The sequence below is a fragment of the Trichosurus vulpecula genome, chromosome 7 (genome assembly GCF_011100635.1).
Source record: "Trichosurus vulpecula isolate mTriVul1 chromosome 7, mTriVul1.pri, whole genome shotgun sequence".
NCBI lineage: Eukaryota > Metazoa > Chordata > Mammalia > Diprotodontia > Phalangeridae > Trichosurus > Trichosurus vulpecula.
Window position 1 is genome coordinate 15,899,690 of NC_050579.1, and position 21,017 is coordinate 15,920,706.

At 45.5% G+C, this 21,017-nt stretch overlaps 1 protein-coding gene across 1 annotated transcript in view; it reads left to right on the forward strand.

Annotated features, from left to right (window-relative positions):
- The first annotated feature begins 8,551 nt into the window (after positions 1-8,551).
- The window catches only part of MAP3K13 (mitogen-activated protein kinase kinase kinase 13), a 143,633-nt gene continuing 131,167 nt past the window's right edge, over positions 8,552-21,017 (forward strand). The window contains exon 1 of the mRNA XM_036767005.1: positions 8,552-8,807. The gene's annotated coding sequence lies outside the window, so the exon portion shown is untranslated. The remainder of the gene's footprint in view (positions 8,808-21,017) is intronic.

Consider the following 21,017-nt stretch of genomic DNA (forward strand, 5'->3'; position numbering starts at 1 on the left):
TGTGATAGTCACTAGTCTTTATATCCATCTTTAAGGTTTGCAAAGCGCTGTATGAATATCTCATTGGATCCTCACAACTCCAAACGGTAGATGCTGTTATTAACTTCACTTTACAGATGAGGATACTGAGGCAGATGAGGTTAAGTGACTTGCCCAGGCTAGTAAGTGCCTCAAGCACCTGAGTTTAAAAAAAAAAAACAAAAAACACAGTTTTACAAGTATAAAATGGAGACATGGTTTTGTTTGAAATAATCATAGTAATTATAAAAATAAGATAGCTAGGTGAACAGCATTTTGTGTGAAAAGATGAGGGAAACTTTGGTGCGCTGTGACGGCTCCATTTAGACTCTGAAGCGTCCCTTTCTGAGGCTCAGCATCCAGAAGGAGGAAGGTCTCGCTGCCCTCTGCTCTGCTCAGAGCACATGTGGGGCGCTGGATTCAGCCAGGCACTACGTCTTAGGAAAGATACTAAGGAGTTGGTGAGCTTCTAACACACAGGTCCTTAATGTGGGGTCTGAGACCCTGAAGGGTCCATGGATAGATAAGTGAAGTCATTCATTAAACATTTATTAAGCACCTACTGTGTGCAAGGAACTGTGCTAAGTGATGGAGATAAAGTAAGAGGTGAAAGACTATCCCTGCCTTCTAGGAGCTCACAATCTACTGGAGGAGGTAACATGCAAATAAACATATACCTAGCAAGTTATGCACGAGAAAGAATGACCAGGGGCAAGGTGCTGGAATTAAGAGGGGTTGGGGAAGGCTTCCTGTAAGAGGTGGGATTTTAGCTGGGACCTAGAGGAAGCCAGGAAGGTCAGTAGTCTTAGGCGGATCAGAGGAGAGAGAACTTCCCAGGCATGGGGTGCCCCGAGGTGAGAGATGCAGGGTCTTGTTGGTGGAACAGCCAGGAGGCCTCTGTCACTGTATCCAAGGGACGTGTTGGGGAGTGAGGTATAAAAAGACTGGGAAGAGGGAGGCAGCTAGGTGAAGAAGGGCTCCAATTTGATTTTAGGGAGTCTGTGAACTTGGATGGGAAAAAAATGACACCTTTTTTTTCTCTACCTCCAAGTAAAGTTTAGCATTTCCTTCAATTATGAATTTTAAAAACAAAACATTGCTCTGAGAGGAGCTCTGTAGTGTTCGCCAAATCAGGCTGCCCAGGATCCATCTCACACCGAAAAGGTCGACTGAGCCATCAGCATGAAGAAGGTCCTTGAGGTCACACATCTGAGGATCTGAGAATTGAAGGAACCAGGGAGGGCCAGCTCCAAATGAGGCCAGGCTTGCCCCTATGTGGAAGATGGATTCAGATCACTGACACTAATTTGAGAAGGTCAGATGTGATGAGTGAGTTCTGGACTTGGAATCCAGAAGCCATGGGCTCAGACCCTGCTTCAGACACTTCTAAGCTGGGTGACCCTGCACAGGGCCCTCTGCTTTCAGCACTGACCTCCCCAAGACCTGCCTACCAGGTTGTCTGTGTCTTCAGGCCTACCTTAGTGGGAGGAGGTCTTTACAGATCAAGCAGCTGATCTCTGAGCCAGTGTTGGTTAAGGGCTTCCTTTGTGAGGACCTAAAGCAGAACAAAGCCAGGCAGCCCCTGCCCTGAGGGCACCTACTTGGGCCTTTAGCCTGTAAACTGCAGGCATAGGTCAAGAATGGATTATCATTACAATCTTTGAAAAGCAAAGCGAGTTTTATATTCCAGGCACTCTAAACTTCTCAAATTCTGTTAGGAATGTGCTAAGGAGGCAAACAACAATTCATAGACTATGAAAATAACTGACCTGTCTATAGCACCTTAGAGTAAGTACCTAGAGTTTTCCAACTGCAACGCATTAGTATTTCACTTGTCCCTCCCACTAGTGGAGCGAGGCAGGATAGTTTCTAGATTTTTGTTGTTCTTTCTTTTTTCTCTTTCAAAATGTTTTAATGATGCTTCTTCCTTCCTTCCTTCCTTCCTTTCTTCCTCCCTTGTTTCCTCCTTCCTCCTTCCTTCCTTCCTTCCTTCCTTTCTTCCTTCCTTCCTTCCTTTCTTTTTCCTCCCTTGTTTCCTCCTTCCTTTCCTTCCTTTCTTCCTTTCTTTCTTTCTTCCTTCCTTCCTTCCTTTTTCCTCCCTTCTTTCCTTTCTTCCTTCCTTCTGTGTGGCATGGATTTATGAATCCAAGAATTAAAAACAGAGGCGTCTCAAGGTGAAAGTAGAAAGGAAAATTTATTACGATCCCTCAGAAAAGGGCAACTCCAGGCACCTCTCAGTGTCAGAGCACGCTGGACACAGAGAATTGGGGTGTTTATACAGGTCCCTAACCGCAATTCTCCCTCCTTCCTCTTGCCTTGAAGACATAAGCTTTGAGGGTACGATCTGGACTCGATAAATCTACCCAGTGACAATGGCAAAGGACAAAGTTTTAATTATTTTTGACAAGCAGGTGATGGACATAACCTTCCCATCATTCTTATTCCATTCTCCTATCAATCTGAAGTGATAAATCTCTTAATGACAATGACAATGAACAAATGGTTTGGTTATCTGTGACAGGCATAAGCCAGTTGTTGGTTACCTCATCTTCACATCTGTGGCAGACTAGCCTTTCCCCCCACCCTTGCTTCTGCAAAGATGCCTCCCATCACCACTACATCTGTGATGGATATCCCCAGCACCCTTACACCTTGTCTCCCATCATTCTTGTGCCTAACTGGTCTTGCACATCTACATTGCACCTGGCTTTCCGGCTTTTCATCCATTCTTCTCCCAAGCCGGGGGTCCCTTATCCTGGGGTCACACAGGGGGTGAGCATCCTATGTCCTATCCTTACTCTCAGATGGTTTTGTGGTTGCTGACTTATTCACTTCAACCCTTCTTTCTTTCAGGCCTCTCACCATTAGGTAAATACACCTATTCTTATCCTCAGGGGCCTTACAGTCACTAGCTTGGCTTATAGAAAGGAAAATATCTAAGTAGAGAAATGGCTTTACAGAAAGGAAAATATCTAAGTAGAGAAATGGGACTCACTATCCTACTTATTTCTTTTTATTTAATTTGTCCCCTTTTATGAGAGGTCTTCACTCATTCCACACACTTCCTTCCTTTTTCCTCCCTTCTTTCCTTCTTCCTTTCCTTACTTTCTTTCTTCCTTCCTTCCTTCCCTCCTCTCTCTTTCTCTCTCTTTTTCCTTCTTTCTTTCCTTCCTTCCTTTCTTTCTTTCTCTTTCTTTCTTTTCTTTCTTTCTTTCTTTCTTTCTTTCTTTCTTTCTTTCTTTCTTTCTTTCTTTCTCTTTCCCTCCCTCCCTCTCTTCCTCTCTCTCCCTTCCTTCTTTCCTTCCTTCCTTCCTTCCTTCCTTCCTTCCTTCCTTCCTTCCTTCCCATAGTTAAAATCACTTCCCAGTGACTCTCCCCATAGAATCTGTCCTTGGAACAAATAAAAACAGTTAAGCACTTACAAAGGAGGAGAAGGGGAAGATGCAGCTCACAGTCACACAGCTAGTCCTTGCCAAAGGACTGGGACCCATCTCTCTTATTCCAAATCTGGTGCAATATCTCCAAGCAGGTCACATAGGAAGCACTAGTGCTGGGCAAAGAGCAGCAAGATAAGCCCACCCTTAGACACTAACCATTTTATGACCTTGAACCCTTTTCAGACTCTGTTTTCTCATCTGAAACATAGGGATGACAACAGCACCCCTTCCCTCCCAGGGTTGTTTGTGAGTATCGAATGAGACGACAAGTAAAATACTTTGCAAACTTTAAAGCACCATATCAGCTTAAGCTGTTATTATCATCATGCTAATCATTATATTATATCCTATTATATACTATAGAGGCAGCTAGGTGGTACCATGGATAGAACACTGACTCAGAGTTGGGAAGATCTGAGTTCAAATCCAGCTTTAGACACTTCCTAGCTGTGTGACCCTGGGCAAGTCACTTAACTTCTATTTGCCTCAGTTCCTCATCTGTAAAATAAGCTGGATAAGGAAATGGCAAACTGCTCCAGTGTCTTTGCCAAGAAAACCCCAAGGACAAATCCATGGGGTCCCAAAGAATCAGCTATGACTGAACATCAAGATTATGTAATATAAAGCAGTCCTCATCACAATGGGAAGAGCATCGTGCCAGGAGTCCTCATCATGGGTTTGCCACTTTGGGATCATGGACAAATCATTCCTTCTCAGAATTTCCCTTTCCTCTTAAGATGAGGGGGTGACAGAAAATCGGTGATCATGATGGACGAAAGGGTCTGTGAGAAGACAGTTGCCCTGTTATTGGAGCTGAGATCCCACTGCTGCTCCTATCCCCCAAGGAGGTCAGGGACAGAAAGAGAATCTAGCCACAGGGTGAACAGTTCAAAAGTGGGCTAAGACTTTGGGGACACCCTGTGAATGAAAATATCCAACACTGTACTTTGGTGACTGGTTGGGGAAATGGCTGAATAGATGGTGCTGTAGAATAGAATGTTGTTTTGTGGTAAGCAGCGATGACTGTGAGGAATTCCGAAAAGGCTGGAAACCTTGTGTGAACTGATGCCGAGGGGCAAAGTGAGCAGAACCCCCTCCTCCTCCTCCTCCTTGTGTTAGATAAGAATGTGAACAGCCTTTTGCCTAGAAAAGGTAAGTGGAGTCACAACATTTACAGGAGTTGGCTTAAACATAGCTGAAAGGACCTTGGCGCCCTTTGGAGATGCACTCCGCCTCAGCCGGGTGCTGTAGGAAGCATCCTTGGGAGGAAGGAACATCCTCCATTTTACAGATGAGGAGACTGAGGCAAGCAGAGACTGAGAGACTTGCCTGGGATCACTCAGCCAGCGAGGCTGAATTTGAATTCAGATCTCCATTCTTCCTCTGAGCCACCTAGTTGCTGCCTATGCCTGGTGCATAGTAGGAGCTGAACAAATATTTATTGATGGATCACACCCCTCCCCCTCAAACTACCCTCATTACCTTTTGTCTCAGTGCCTCCAGTACTCAGCATTAATAAAAGTTTGTTTAAAATGTCTCTGTATTTACTCTTCTGTTTTTGTGTCGAGTTCCCTCGGTAGACTATCTGTTCCTTGAGGGCAGGGGTCCTTCCTTCCTGAAGGACTGAATGAACATTTGTCCTCTTGGGAGGAATGCTTGAAAGGCTAAGGGCTAGCGATGCAAATACAAAGACCATCAGTCCCTGCCCTCAAGCAGCTTACCACCTAGGAAGCACAAAATATCTAGAGTGTGGTGGCCCGGAGGGTTTTGGTTTGGAAACTGACCTGCGGTGGTCTGTGGAGCCTTTGGAGAGTAGACCCACCCAACTTTTCCAGCCGCCGTGAAAGTATCAAATCCCAAAGGGAAGATCTGGGGAGCAGAGGGTACAGGCCCAGTGTGGAAAGGCACCTGTTGAGAAGATGATTGAAGAGCAGGGATAAAGTAAACTGTGTCTAGGTCTGGCCAAGTGACGCCCTCCACAATCAGGAGGATGGGGAGACGGTCTCTGCCCTTCTCTCCTCCCCACTGTGCACCTCGAGGGCGGCCGGCAGTGGCTGTAATCACAGAGTGGGTGGGGTAGCGCAGGTGTCTGAGCAGACAGAATCTGACCCATTCAGCCAATGTTGAGTACCTGCTAGGTACAAGGTGATGGAAATGGCTAAGCCCTTCAGTATCTTTGCCAAGAAAGACCCAAATGGGTCACAGAGAGTCGGACTGACTGATCCACTAAACACGAACATGGACAAAGGTACCAGGTGAGAGGCTGTCCAGCATCACAAATAGAGAGAGGGCCAGCCTGAGAGCTAGGAAGGCCTGGGTTCAGGTCCTGCCCCTAACACATACCAACCATGGAATCTAGAAATGTCAACAAACCGGTCCATCAGCAAGCCATCATGGCAGCCTAACAGAAATAGATGGACAAGTGGCCTCAGAAGCAAGGAGACCTGGATTCGAGTCCCTCTGGAGGCACATACTGACTGTAACACTCAACAAGCCACTGACTCTCTTATTGCTCTGGGCAGATTGTAAAGTTGGGGCAGAAAGGTGGCACCATAGTGCATAGAGCACCAGCCCTGAAGTCAGGAGGACCTGAGTTCTAATCCAACCTCAGACACTTACTAGCTGTGTGACCCTGGGCAAGTCATTTGACCCCATTGCCTCCAAAAAGGAAAAAAAAGATTGTAAGTCGGCGCGAATCTGTGTTGGTCGAGGGAGTTTCCTGACTAGGAGTTTTCCATGCCAATGAAACTGCAGGTCCAGGGTTGGAAATGTGTCAGGCACTGTTTCTAAGCATTAGACATGCAAATAGTGCCTGCCTTCAAGCAGCTTACGTTCTAGCTGACGACATGTGTTGGCAGGGAATTTCTAAAGTTGACATTGTACCATGCATGGAGGAGATCCTGAGAGTTGTTCACCTCTTTCATTGTTTCTGACAAAATTATTTTAAAGTGTCTTTAAAGCTGGCTCATATATATTAATTAATGCCCAAATATTTAATTTTTTTGCTGTTATTTTGAATAATATTTCTTTTAATCAATCAATCACCATTTATTAAGTTTCTATCACGTAGCAGACTGTGCTAGCTTATTATAGCCACATGGGGAATACAACATGTAACTGAGGACAGATACAAAATAAGTAATTTTGGAGCTAGAGGGTTAGGGGACACACTGATAACTGAGAGACTGAATAAAGGTCTGTCAAAGGACATGGTGCTTGAGACAATCCTGGAAGGGGAGTTAGGGATTCTAAGTGAAGAGGCATGTGAAGGCATGAGGTACAGCTCGAGCAAAGACCTGGAGATGGGAGGTGGGATGTCATTTGTGAGGAACAACAGGTAGACCAGTTTGGCTGGAATGTATGGGGTGTGTGTGTGTTTGTGTGTGTGTGTGTGTGTGGTGATTCTGTACAGTCTCAGTCAGATTACTTAGAGGTTTAAACATCAGCAGCTACTTCCTAAAGGGACCTGCAGAAGCTTCAGCCTCAGGGGCAGCCTGCCCAGCTGTGTTCAGGGTGGTTTCTACTGGAGAAAGGCTGGAGACAGGGAAATGTTGCACTGGTCTTGTTGAGAGATGAGAGACTGGCCAAAGATGGTTTTGCTATCTGTTGAGAGAAGGTACACTTGACCAAACTTGGTGGTTGGAGGGCAGTAAAAAACCTTGGGCTGGAGGTGGCACCAAGGTTGTGAGCCTGGATAGCTGGAGGGATGGGGATGGTGGCTGGAAGGACTGGGGTGTTTTAACAGAAGGAGAGCTGGGAGGGTGGGGAAGGAGGGAATGAAGCCTCCTTCAGACCTGCTGAGATCTCAAAGACAGTGAGAACCATCCCCCAGGCAGCTGGTGGTTCCAGGGAGGCCTTTCACTTTTTCCTGATTTCCATCAGAGCACTGTGAGAATAGAGACAATTCCTGTGGCTTTATCTTACGGCTGGCTAGCTTGTAAAACAAATTTATTGCTTCAGTTTTTTGTTGGTGACTTTGTCCTCTGTCAGTAAAGCTGTCTGGTCCTCAGAATCTTTTGCACTTTCCTTTTCGGCCCTCCTTTCTGAATCCATCTAATAGAACTGGCCAAAGTACTTAACTGGGGAGTGGCCACCCTTCCCCTCGTGACTGGGCCAATCCAAGGCGGTAGAAATGTCAGTAGTGCTCTTAGTGACTCATCTGATCCACCAAGCCACATCCCTGCTGCCAAAGCTCCATGGGCTCTAGTATAAAGCAGTCATTCCTCTGATTGGGACAGTCGGGCCCCTAGTTCCCTTCCCAGGCTAATGCATCACTCTCCGTAGTTACATGTGGCCTCACCCCTTCGACTGGGAGCTCCTCGAGGGAAGCGACTTTGTCTTTGTCTCCCCAGTTCTTAGCAGGGCGCCTGACCCACAGTAAGCACTAAGCTTGTTGATTGACCAAGCCACGGACTGACTTCTCCCATTCTGGCAGCCAAACTGGCCTCCATCCTTCACACGGACACACAATTGTGTTGTCCCTCTCTAAGATCTATCTTTGCCAGGGGGGGGGCCTCATGACTCCTCACCTGCACCTCAGAGTCTCCAGCTCCCTTCAGAGCCCGCCTCCTCCCTGAGGTCTTTTCTGACCTCTTTGGCATCATCCTTGCCAGCCAGTAAGCTCGTATGCCAGATGTTTGTTTGGTGAGGATGGGCAGCCTGGATCCAATCTTTCTCCCCTATCCTGGAAGTCTCAGTTCTGTTAGTGGCATAATTTAGACCTCTCACAGGGCAGAAAAAGGAAGCCCTCTCATTTATTCTTTAGATTAGAGACTTTGAAACTAGAATATGTGGTGTGGGGAGACCCACGACTTTTTTCTGGCCTTTTTCAGTTATGATTCACAAAATGGGGTTGCCGAGGTGGAGGCACGTACATCAGTCAGCTAGTCAATCAGCAAGCCTTTGCTCTGTGTCAGGCACGGTGCTGTGCACTCTGGATACAAAGAAAGGTTAAAAGGGGGGTAGGGGTGGAATGAGGTGGGGGAGTGAGCTCCCTGGAGGGGTTCCCCCTGCTCTCTCCACCTTTTATTCCCAGGCAGGAGCTCCCAGGGATTAGGCGATTTACAAGTTTCTCTGTTATTTCTTCCCACGTAAAGCTCTTTGAACACTTCCAGCCTGACCTTTGAGAAGTCCCTGATAAGCAGCTATCAGAGGAGTTAACTTGGACAAACCCGCCCCCGCCCACCTTGCTAAACTGCGGAGCAGCTTCCAAGGCCAGAGTCATTGTGTGTCAGCCGGAACCTGATCCAGAAACTGCCGGGAAGGGCACAAAGTTTAGTCTGTGAGCAAAGAGACGTCTGTTGTTCGGTCGCCTGTTTGGGGCCGTTGGGCCAGACTCCGCCTTGCTGTGCTGTAAGTAGCCATTAAAATAATAATTATCATAGCCTGGGGTTTCGCTCTGAAGTGACTGGGGCTGGCCTGCTCCTGAAATCAGGCCGGGTTTCCCCCGGGGGAAGTGGTGTCAGCTGGTGAGATGCCGAAGAAAGTTCCAAATTGTCATGTGCCGAGTGAGGACAAAGACGAAAGTGGATACAATGTTACTTTTCCAGTAAATGCCTCACTCCTGAAACAGGTGGTGCTGTCACGACATTCTTCGTCAGGATTTCACTTTCGGGGAAGGCCAAGACACAGAGAGAAGTGGGGCTCCAACTGACTGATCGCTAGTGGCCGGGCGCTCGCTCGCTGCTCACTCCTCCTCAATGGGCTTTTCAAATGTTTTTGTTCACGTGGCAGATGTAGACAGTCTTCTCTGTGGGCTTCTCCTTTTAGAAGAAATGGGAAAAGGCAGGACCGAGACCTCTAGGTGTTAGATCCGATCTTGTTTTAGTTTTAGCTTTTTCAATGACTGATTTACAAGTCTTTACCTAAGTAATGAGCACCGAACCCTAGTGGGTTACCTTCTCCTTCCCTGATTCTCCCAGATTCTCCTTCGCTGCAGACCCGGAGGATCACAGCTCTTTGGCTTTTGCTTTCCCTTCATATTATTTCATGAATACTTTTCTGTGTGCTGATGTGGTCTTTGGACTTTTTCACAGCCTCATCCTACTCTGTCGGGTGATTATTATACACTAGCTGGCTGGGACAGCGTTTGAATTATTCCCAGTTTGTGTTTTTGTAGGCACTGATGAAAGGTGCTGCTCTGTGGATCTTTGTGGAAATCCCTGGGGTGTTTGGGGTGTTGGTTTTTGTGTTGGTTTTTTTAAACGGGTAATTCTTGCAGTGTATAAGGGTGTAGGGGTGTGTGTGTGTGTGTGTGTGTGTGTGTGTGTGTGTGTAGTTACCAAGTCAAAGTATATGAAAGCTGTTGTACCTTGGAAGGCCAGATTTCTCTTTAGAAAGGGTTAGTTTTCCCCCAGGAGGCAGGGTTTCCACATGGGGAACTTCTCTCCTGAAAGCACAGGCACAGACCAAAACCATTTCACTACATCTCTTTCTCTCTTTTCTCTGGTGATCTCCCCTCTTTCCACAGTTGGGATACATAGGTTTTTCTATTTTCCTCTAGCTCTTTTAAAAATAGATCCTTTTTCATATTTCTTTGCTACATTTGGAATCGGGTGCAGTTGCTTGGCTCGAAGCATGGCCCAGATTCATTCTCCTCCACATCGACCTCCATTTGTCCCACCAAAATCGGTTGAATTCCTTTCCCATTCGTTGGGACGGCTCGCTCCATCTGTGAGCTGCTGAGCAGGTGCCGCCAATTGGTGCTGCTAGCAGGAGTTCTGGGCCTGGGGCGCTCCCTCCCAATGGGAATGGAATCAAGGGTTGGGCAAAAAAGGAAATTATTGTGCTCCCTCTGATTTATCAGAGAGGAGGGAGCATGGTACCACGGAGGAGAGCTGAATATGCACTCAGCATGTTCTGTAATCTGTGTTCAAATCCCAGCCCGGCCACTTAGCAGCCACCTGAGGATGGCCAGTCACTTCATGCTCTGGCCCCCGTTGTTTTTATGTAATAACACAATTACATTTCTGTAGCACTTAGTATGTTCCTGGTCTCATGCAAAGCACTTTACAATTATTATGTCTCTTGACTCTCAAAACCACCCTGCAAAGTGGGTGCTGGTATTATCCCCATTTCACAGGTGAGGACACTGAGGCAAAACAAGCTGAGTGGCTTGCCCAAAGGTCACACACCTAGGTTGGATTTCAACCCACATCTTCCTGACTCTAGGTCCAGGGCTCTACCTACTGTGTAAAATGAGGGAGCTTGATTAGATGAATTTTAAGACCCAATCCTATTGTAAATCTACCAACTTCCATTCATTTCTCCAACCTACACACACCTCCTTGGTTATCACTACCCTATTAGAATAGAAGCTCCTTGTGGGCAGGAACTATGTGTTTGTATCTCCAGCACTTAGCACAGTGCCTGACACAGAGTAAGAATGCTTTTGTTTGTACCCATTTCTGGAATGTCTGTTCTAGTTCAGTGATCTGAAAGTTTTTTTAAACAGTACCATACAGTTTTGGTAATTACCACTTTTTAATAGATTTTTAAATTTACACAGAGAATCCACCATCGTTACCTTGTTTAGAAAGGTAATACAAAGTCTTATTGGCTAGTCTTGCCTTCCATCTTTCTTCCAGATGTATTTTATTGTGCATTCATTGAGCTTAAAAACAACTTCATGGGCTTTTTATTGGTTGTTGCCTTGCATTCATATATTAATTGAGGGGGAAATAGTCATCTTTTTAAGATTCACTCTTTCTAGCCAAGAATAAAGTATCTCCAGTTTTCATGATTTCCTTTGTTTTGCCCTTAAGGTTTTAAATTTTTTCTTGGAAAAACTTACCTCCATCCCAAGTCTTCCTCTGAGGCACAGGGAGGCCTCTTTACGGTTCTGCTAGCAGACATAACTCTCCTACATCTCATCTGCCTTTGTATAGGAACTTCCACATCCTCCCTTCTCCCTCTTCTTCCAATCATTCACTCACCCTCACAATCTGGCTCCTAATGTCATCATTCCACCCAAACTACCCTCTCCAAAGTCACCACTCATCTCTTAATTATCAAACCCAATGGCCTTTTGCCAGTCGCCAGTCCTCATTCTCCTCTACCAGCCTTGAGGCTCATTACCAGTTTGGCTGCAAGATGAGGAATTCTGTCTCAGAGACATTTACTAAAGGATTTGGGGGTCATGACCTGCATCAGAAGAGGCATCATAGTTTAGTGGAAAGATCTCTGAATTTAGAAAGTCAGAAGACCTGGGTTCAAATATTTGTTCTGAGGGCAGCTAGGTGGCACAGTGAGTAGAGCACCAGCCCTGGAGTCAGGAGGACCTGAGTTCAAATCAAGCCTCAGACACTTGACACACTTACTAGCTGTGTAACTTTGGGCAAGTCACTTAACCCCAAATTCCCTGCCTTCTCCCCTCTAAAAAAAAAAGCAAAAGAAACCTGAAAACTCAAATCTTTGTTCTGCCCCTCACTACCAACAAATTATAGATCCTTGAAGTATTGCAAAGAAAAGTAATAACCTAGCATTTAGTATTTTTGTCACTATGCCAAATGGCATTTTTCCACAATGCATTTTCTATCTCCAATATATTTTGTGGATTTGTCTTCTATCCTGATCAACTCATTCATTCTTGTTGTTTAGATGTCTGACTCTTCATGATCCCGTTTTGGGTTATCTTGGCAAAAATACTGGAGAGGTTTGCCATTTCCTTCTCAGGCTTATTTTACAGAAGAGGAAACTAAGGCAAACTGGGTGAAGTGACTTGTTCAGGGTCACATAGCTAGTAAGAGTCTAAGGCCAAAGTTGAACTCAGGAAGAGGAACCTTCCTGACTCCAAGCCCAGCGCTCTATCCACTGTGCCACCTTGTTACCGAATACCTAGAGCATAGTAGACACTTAATGTTTGTTGATTCATTCATTCATTCATTCCAGTTTCAAATTTGGGACATTTTTCTATCCCCACTCTTTCATCCTATCTCTATTTTTTTCCCTGGCTCCTTGGTGAACTTGAGAAGGGACAGGGAGGGTTTTGCAGATGATTCTCTGTAGCTTCAATGGGTAAGGGGTGCACAGAACAGGAGCTTTTGCTTCCTCTATTGTTTGTTGATTACAAAATAGCAATAGACTCAAGGCAGCAAGCAGGTAGGAGGGCAAGATCATACAAGATTCCCCAAATCAGATGCTGCCACAGAGATAACTTTGTTCACATGCCCCTCATTATCCATTCACATCAAACCAGGCTACTCTACACTTGCCAAAGGTCTTCATCCTTGTTTAGGTTTTAGAATCAACATCGTATTTGTCCAAAATGACAAACTGTTTAACCTATAATCCTTTTCAGTATCTGGGAACAGTTTGTATAAATACTCATTTTATACGGAAGCCTTGTCATATACTTCTGTATAAAGTGGCAGGCCATATTGCATAGACTCAGAGTCAGGAGTCTGGGGTTCCAGCCCCTCCTCTGACACTGTTTGAGACTGATTCCCCTCCTTGTTGGTTCCCTGGTTTGGCCTCTGAGGCCCCTGTGCCTGATACCGGATCATGGACCCTCTGCTCAAAACCCTCCATGAAGAGGAACCTAACTGTCAGATGTAGCTCAAATGCCACCTTCTGCCTCCAGCTGCTAGTGCCCTCCCTTCTCATTTCACTTTGTAAATATTAGGCATGGTTTTTATGTTTATGTTTATCACTACCACTTCTCCTCCCTACTTTAGAATATAAGTTCTGCGCCATACCCATCGAACTACCAAAAAATTATTCTACAGAGCTGGATAAAATAATAATGAAATTCATCTGGAAGAACAAGAGGTCTAGAATATCTAGGGAATTAATGAAAAGAAATGCTAGGGAAGGCAGCCTAGCCAGGCCAGATATTAAGTTGCCCTATAAAGCAGCAGTCCTCAAAACTACCTGGTACTGGCTAAGAAACAGAGTCGTGGATTAGTGGAATAGGTTAGGTACACAAGACGCAGTAGTCAACGACTATAGCAATCTACTCTTTGATAAACCCAAAGAATCCAGCTACTGGGCTAAGAATTCACTATTTCACAAAAAAACTGCTAGGAAAATTGGAAAATGGTAGGGCAGAAACTGGGCATAGACCATATACCAAAATAAAGTCAAAATGGGTTCATGATTTAGGAATAAAGGCTAATACTATAAGCAATTTGGGAGAGCAAGGAATAGTTTAGCTGTCAGATTTATGGAAAAGCAAAGAACTCATGACACAACAAGAGATACAGAGCATTACAAATGCTAAATGGATAATTTTGATTATGTTAAATTGAAAAGTTTTTCTATAAACAAAGCCAATGCAACAAAGATTAGGAGGGATGCAGAAAATTGGGAGAAAATCTTTACAACTAGTGTCTCTGATAAAGGCCTCATCTCTAAAATATACAGGGAACTGAGTCAAATTTATAGGAATATAAGTCATTCCCCAGTTGAGAAATGGTCAAAGGATATGAACAGGCAGTTTTCAGAAGAAGAAATTAAAGATATCTATAGGCATATGAAAAAATGCTCTAAATCTCTATTGATTAGAGAAATGCAAATCAAAGCAACTCTTAGGTACCACATCTCTCCTGTCAGATTGGCCAAAGAGACAAAACAGGAAAATGATAAATGCTGGAGAGGATGTGGGAAAATTGGAACACTATTACACAATGCTGGTGGCGTTGTGAACTGATCCGGCCATTCTGGAGAGCAATTTGGAACTATGACCAAAGGGCTATAAAGACATGTTCATACCCTTTGACCCAGCAATACTGCTTCTAGGATTGTATAGCAAAGAGATCACACAAGTGGGAAAAGGACCCATATGTACAAAAATTTTTATAGCGGCTCTTTTTGTAGTAGCAAAGAATTAGAAATCAAGGGGATGCCCATCAACTGGGGAATGGCTGAACAAGTTGTAGTATATGAAGGTAATGGAATACTATTGTGCTGTAAGAAGTGGGGATGATACAGACTTCATAATAACCTGGAAAAACCTGAGTGAGTGGAGCAGAACCAGGAGAACATTATGCACAAGCACAGATATATGGATTCTGTGAGGACTAACCCTGATAGACTTGGGTCTTCTCAGCAACACAAGGTGCAAAGACTCAAGGTCCAAACGACTCATGATGGAGAAAGCTATCTACATCCAGAGAAAGAACTATGGCGTCTGAATGCAGATTGAGGCAAACTGCTCTCCTTTTTTTTTTCCTCTCTTTTGTTTTTGTTTTTGGGTTGTTTTTTTTTTTCATTTTGTTTCTTCTTTCTCCTGATTCATTCCATTGGTCATAATTCTTCTTTACAACTTGACTATTGTGTAAATAAGTTCAATGTGAAGTTATATGTGGAAGATATATTGGATTCCATGCCATCTTGCGGGGGGGAGGGGAAGAGAATCAGGAACTCAGGATCATACGGAACTGAGTGTTGTAAACTAAAAATAAAAAATCTTAATTAAAAAAAAAGAAAAAAGATTATAAGTTCTGTGAGGGCAGGGTCTGTTTGGCTTTTGTCTTTGTATTCCCGTTGCCTAGTTCAGTGAGGCAAACCTAATAGTCATTTAATAAATTAATAGATGAATGAGAGAATGCAAAAGTATTTGTCAAGCAGTCATCACAGGCCAGGCTCTGTACTAATCTCTAGATCCTCAGCCCAGTTTTCCTTACAAACATGAGATAGACCTTAAGACCCTACTAGTCTTGCTTTTGAATTTCACCCCTGACCCTTCTTTTTATAGGGGAGTTTGTCCCATTTATAGCTCATGTTGCTCTGAATTATATTCTCTTCGATTGTTTTTATTGGGGTTTTCTGCTTTTGTTTCATTTTCTGGTTTCTCCTGTAGACTTTATTTCCTTCACACCAAATGGGAAACCTTATATGTACGGCTGAGTTTTTGTTCTTTCATTTTTTAAAAATAGGCATCCTTTTGGTGCTTTTTTATTATATCGTTGTGATCTCTCCCTCCCGCCCCCTTAAAGCTGTCCCTTTTAACAAAGACACTGAGTTCGGCAAAACAGACCCATGTAGTGGCTATGGCCAGTGGTGTATTCATCATTTGGCACCTTTAGCCCTGGGTCTCTCTAATGGAAGGAGGCAGGTTCTGTCAGTGATCCAAGGTCTAAGGACTCTCTGTGTTCTTTCCTTTGGCTTTGTTGTTTTACCATTTAACATCAAAACATTTTAAAGCACAACTGTTTTTCTCCCATGAGGAAGGGACAGTCCTTTCATCAGTGTGGGGAGCTTTCAGTGTAGGGAACTCAGAGTGTACTAGTGCAAATCGGGGTAGAAAACGAGCCACCCCCAGTGCAGATGGATGTTCAGCTAGTGGGTTGGCACCATCTAGTCTTTAAGAATTTTCTGGGGGCTCTGAGAGGTTCCCCTGGCCATCGCAGTCATCCAGCCTTAGGCACAATGGGCCACACTTGAACCCAGACCTTAACTTCAAGGCCTGACCTCCACCCCCTGGGCCACGTGGATTGCTGTTTATTAATGAAAATAAACCTTGAACTACCTTCCCGGGGTCATGGGGAGTCCAGCTGAGGCCTCAAGCTCCCTCCCCAGCGTGGCTTTTCCTGTTTCAGCAATCTGAAACCCCTGATGCAAGTCTCTGTTTATGTCTTGCTGTTCTCACAAGACTTTATCTCATTTACTTTGGGGTTTGATTTTTAACCATGCCCTGGTTAAATGCCTCTTTGACCAGCTTTTGGAGCTCCAGCTGGGAGACTTTGTTGACACATAGTTTCAAGTCTTTTTTTCTGGCGGTGGGAGGGGGTAGGGGGAGATAAGGGACAGTGACTTCATCCATGTGGGGAGCGGCATGTGGGAGAGATGAGCTTCCCACCCACAGGCAGGGGCCTTTGCAGGCCCTGAAGGGACACTTTCCCTTGGGGTACATGGCTCCCTGTGCTGAGAAGACATAAGGGATTCAGGATGATCCAGAGACAAAGAGGGCGGATAGATTCCCATGGAGGCAGGGAGGGGGTCCCATGCTCTGCCCGCCCTCCCTCCCAGGTATCTAAAAGTGAGCTCTGGTGCTTTTCTTTCTTTCCCCCTTGCCCTTGGACTTAGAGAAGCCAGACCAGACCCTGACAGAGCCGTGCTGTCTGCTCAGTAGCTTGTGGTGGTCATGGAGTGGAGGCAGGGGAAGCGTGGGGAGAGAAAACTCTGTCCCTGACCTTGGCTCACTCACTGCTCAACTAGGCTTTGGTGATAGCTGATGATTGCTGGGCTTAAGATCTGCCATCTTCCTTAGGTTTTGGTCCCTACCTCAGCTTCAGAGTCTGGGTTGCCTATAAAGTACAGGTGAATTGGCCAAGGTCACACAGTCACTGAGGGTCAGAGATAGGGTTTGAACCCAGGTCTTCCTGGTACTTGTTTCTGGGCTCCAAAGTCAGCCCTCTTCCACCATGGCCTGCTGGGCACTAATGGGCTCTGGTCATCTTTGCCCCTCACTTTTTCAGGTCTTCAGAAGCCCTCTGACTTCATCAATAAAACAGCCTGAGTTGGATAATATGTGCAGCGTTCCCTGTTCTCCACCTGGGCTACCTCATGCTCTCCTAAGAAGGGATGGAGGCACGTGGGCGGCCCATTTCAGAGGACACCCTACAATCCCCTCCCCCACAGTATGAGGAGCAGAATCTCATTTTCCCTGGAACTTGTCCCATTGCCTCAGTCCCTACTGCTAATGTAACATAATGACTGAGTCCTTACTACTTACCAAGAGTCTCAGCTTCTGTGAGTACTTTGCCCAGTGGACTTGCCCGAATCCTCGGGGGTTACCATACTTGGTAACAGCCCAGCATCTGGGCTGGATACTTGTGTTTGTTTAAAGACATTGCTTTTTAAGCTTTTCTTCTTGGCCTGTGCTATCGTTTCTCTGTTTACCAGTATCTAGTATGCTTTTTGGGGGTGTTTCTAGAAGTTGGATTATTCTGAGACCATTTCTCTTGGTCATCTTCCTAGAAGATCAGAGTCTGAGACTTGGAATGAGAGGACATTATTCCAGAGGAAAGGGACATTACCTAATTGCTGAAGTGGAGGGAATCTCTTTGGGTTTTGATGTTGGAACTTGAATGTGTCAAGGCTTCAGTGGATCTGTGATGTCTTCGATATGGCTCACAGGGCTGGTCCTTGGATAACCAATACAGACTGTTGACTAAACTACTGGAGGAACTAAACCACAGATCCATGAGCCACCCTGTGTTTGTGTTCAGCTGGCTTAGACTTCATGGATTCATTCATGGTCATTTCCTCAGTGTGGTTTGAGTCTAAATCTAGGCTAATTTCCCAGGTCTCTGGACCGTAACTTAGGTTTTAATAACTTCTCTCATGTGCAAGATGTTAGTACAGGTGAATTAAGAACTGAGTCAAAGAGCAGCCATCAGATGGCTCCTTGTCATCCTGGAAGAACATCTTCAGTAGAGTGCCATGGGGATCTGTTTGAGGCTTTATGCTGTTTAATGTTACTGGGTTGGCTTTTTTAATCAATGACTTAAATAAAGACATATACAGCATGCTAATCAAATGTGCAAGGGACACAAAGTTGGGAACACATGGGATAGCAGAGTCAGGAATCTCAAATGATCTTCACAGGCTGGAACTTAGGGCTGAATCTAGGAAGATGAATTGTAACAGGGACAATTGTGAAGTCACAGACTTGGGTTGAATAAAGTCGGTTTCATAAGTGCAAGGTTGAAGAAGTATATGGCTAGACAGCATTTCATTTTTTTTAAAAAAAGGCCTTCAGTTTTCAGCAAACTATGACATGGGAGCCCCCACCCTGACAAATGCAGTCAAATTCTACTGAGAGGGGTTGCAGACAGGTCCAGGGAGCAGGAGTTCTTTTGGGGTCAGAGACTCAAAGTCATCAGTTTAGAATCTGAAGGGACCTTGGTGATCATGGAGTCCAGTTTCCTCATTTGGAAGGTGAAAAAAAGTAAGGCTCAGAAACTTGCCCAGGGTCATGCGGCTGACACGGTGGCAGGATCTGATCACCAGTCACATCCCAGTGGGCCTCCAGAAGCTTGGCAGCAGGGCCAGGCACCTGGGAGCTGCCCCAGCCCTCTCTGCAGGGGACTGCTCCCAGAAGGAGCCAACCACACTTAGAGACACAAAGAAAGATCCCCCCAAACAGCTACAGTTGTGCTATAGCAAGATCCTCTTCCTCCTCCCCTTCCTGTGTCTCCTCTTTCTCCCTCTCCTCCCTCTCTTCCCTTCTGTGGCTAAATGCGCTGGCTGGAGGCAGCTGTGGTATGGACAAAAGGGAGGCCAAGGCTTCGGCCCACAGATTCTTCCTTCCTGCCCTGTGGCTCTCTGATGTGCTAATACTGTTGGTCTACAAAAGCATGGCAGGTGTAAGATTGCAAATAATAATAGCTAATAATGTTGTTGTTCAGTCATGTCCGACCCTCCGTGACCCCATTTGGGGTTTTCTTGGCAAGGATACTGGAGCGGTTTGCCACTTCCTTTTCCAGCTCATTTGACAGATGAGGAAACTGAGGCAAGCAGAGTTAAGTGGCTTGTCCAAGGTCACACAGCTAGGAAGTGTCTGAGGCCAGATTTGAACTCAGGGGCTTCCAGACTCCAGGTCATCTGGCTGGTTCCTCCTTCTGACTTTTAGTTGCCATCTGCCCCCTCTCTTTTCTGAACCTCAGGCCCCAGCACCCCCTGCTTAGGACTCTAGGAGAAGGGAGTTTGTCATTCTACCTTTCCTTATTCTCTGAAAAAAAACCCGTAACTTTTACTCATTGTAACTGAAAAGCAGCCTGGTGTCAAACTCCAGTAAAACAGACTCCTCTTGTGGGTAGCAGATTGGCTTAAAAAGCCACAAATTAAGGTCATCTATGCTGCATTTTTATTTTGTTAAACATTTCCAGTGACATTTTAATCTATTTCAGCCCAGGGGAGTTTCAAGCCTAGCTTCTGCCCATCCTGGCTGTGTGACCCTGGCCCAGGCACCTCTCAATGTCCCAGGCGAGACCGGATGTTACCTATGGGTTGCTGATCTCCATCATTAGAGGGAATTTTAAAAATACCAGAAGTTTTCTCTTGGATGAGATCACAGGTCCCCTGCCTCGTTTTCCCTTCCCTCTCCAAGCTCTGTTACTAAACACAACCAAGAGATATACTATGTGAGTAAAACTGACTAACAAGGAGGGCATGGGGCATATTCACAGGCATTTGACAGACAATTTTCCTTCTCTTCCCCAGCTCAGGGAGGAGGCCCTGCTCTATTGTCTCCTCTCTGTTATATTGGGCTGACCTCTTCTGCAAAGTGGTGTCCCCAAGGTCAGACAGAGTGAACCTCCCTGGGACGCAGCTTTAGATTGTTAGATTAGACATTATAGGAGTTCTCAGTGTGATGCTTCAGTACTTCTGGGCTCTTCTTGAGTCCCTGAGCTCAGGGCCCTTCCAGCTCTGGCCTCCCCAGATGTCTCCTGCCTTGACTCAGTCCTGCACTGACTTTGGCATCAGCACTCTTGGTGCTTGTCTTCCTGCATTCGAAAGTGAGCTCCTTGAGGATAGGGACTGTGGGTTTTTTAGTGCTTGGCACAGTGCCTGGCACATAGTAGGTGCTTAGTAAATGTTCATTGTTCGACTCGCTAGTTGTAATGGCTCTGGGCCCGGGTGCTGGATATCCCTTGCCCCCAATCCAGCCTTTGATTAGCCCACAACTAATTCACTCGGCACTCGCAGGGACGGGTGTGTGTGTCTCCCAAAGATGCAGTTAGCATTTTTCTGCTCGAAGCTCCCTGAGCCATCTTCTCTCTGCTTAGTTCCAGCCCCACATCAGCACCTGCCTGCCCGATCCTACCTGGGTGTACCTTCAGAATCTCCAACTTAACACGTCCAAAATGGAATTCATTATCTTCACAGAGGAAGTGTGATGGAGTGACTAGATGGCAAGCAAGAACTGGGTACATTGCCATGTGATAGTTGTGAGGCCACTGGCAAGTCCACTGGCCTCAATTAACGTCATAATCAATGACACATTTGTTAAGCCTGGAGTCAGGAAGATTCATCTCCCTGAGTTCAAGTGTGGCCTGAGACACTTAGTAGCTGTTTGACCCAGGGCAAGTCACTTCACCCTGTTTGCCTCAGTTTCCTCATCTGTAAAATGATCTGGAGAAGGAAATGGCCAACCACTCTAGTATCTCTGCCAAGAAAACCCCAAAAGGGGTCATGAAGAGTCAGACATGACTGAAAAAACTCAATGACTACATGTGCCAGACACTGGGTTAAGTGCTTGGGATACAAAAAGAGGCAAAAGTCTCTGCCTTCAAGGAGCTTACAATCTAATGGGGGAGATACAATGCAAACAAGTATGTACCAAACAAGCTAGAGAAGTAGAAAATAATCAGTGAAGGAAGGCACTAGAATTGAGAGGCGCTGTGGAGGTCTTCCTGTAGAAGGTGGAGTTTTAGTTGAGACTTAAAGGAAGAAAGGAAGGTCAGTAGTTAGAGCAGAGGAGGGAGAGCATTCCAGGCATGGGGGGACAGCCGGAGAGAATGCCTGGAGTCCAGAGATGGAGGGTCTTGGTTGAACAGCTATGAGGCCCATGTCACTGGAACGAAGAGCATGTGTTAAGGTGGAAGAAGCCTGGAA